The sequence below is a fragment of the Lipotes vexillifer genome, unplaced genomic scaffold, assembly GCF_000442215.2.
Source record: "Lipotes vexillifer unplaced genomic scaffold, Lipotes_vexillifer_v1.1 scaffold416, whole genome shotgun sequence".
In the NCBI taxonomy this organism is placed as follows: Eukaryota; Metazoa; Chordata; class Mammalia; order Artiodactyla; family Lipotidae; genus Lipotes; species Lipotes vexillifer.
Window position 1 is genome coordinate 245939 of NW_006781636.1, and position 675 is coordinate 246613.

The following is a 675-nucleotide window of genomic DNA, read 5'->3' on the forward strand; positions in this document are numbered from 1 at the left end:
GATCCAAAGGATGGCTCATGGCAGGTGTGGACTGCCCTGTGCGGTGGCTTTATCACCAGCCTGGGGCTCTGAGGGGAGAAAGGCCAAGCACCAGTTTTCTCTAAGCATGTTAAACGTCACCACTTCTTGCCCAAGAGTAAGACATATTTATCACCAAGCTATTTCAGCCACAAGCTGTCTTGCAGTGCTTGTGCTGGTAATTGGTCTTCTTTGTTCTTTAGATAAACCATGCATACTGTCCTCGGTATCAGAAACAAGTGGGTTTGGAGCTGTTCTGTAACTCCTTGAAAACAAGACTACCTCGGGGACATTTAGGATGATGGTGTGTCATCCAGTGAGAAATACACAGTGTTGGAACACTTCCAGTTTGTGTCTTGATGTACTTTCTGCAGGTTGTTTTGAGCCTACTAATCACCACTGAAGGAGGGCTTTGAAACTCAAGAGGGGATTCTTTTATTATTATTGATAAGAGGTGCTTATCTATAAAGGGCCCTCTTGTGTTTTATTTATTTATTTATTCTTTTATTTATTTATAGGTTAAGTATCTTCAGTGCTTCTTACCTCAAGAGCACTCACAAAGGAGCTTCCTGAACTTTTCTCACCCAGGCCAGATGCTGCCACGGTCCTCCTCCCCTCCACAGGACCACGCACCTCAGGACCGTGAGTGACCTCTGA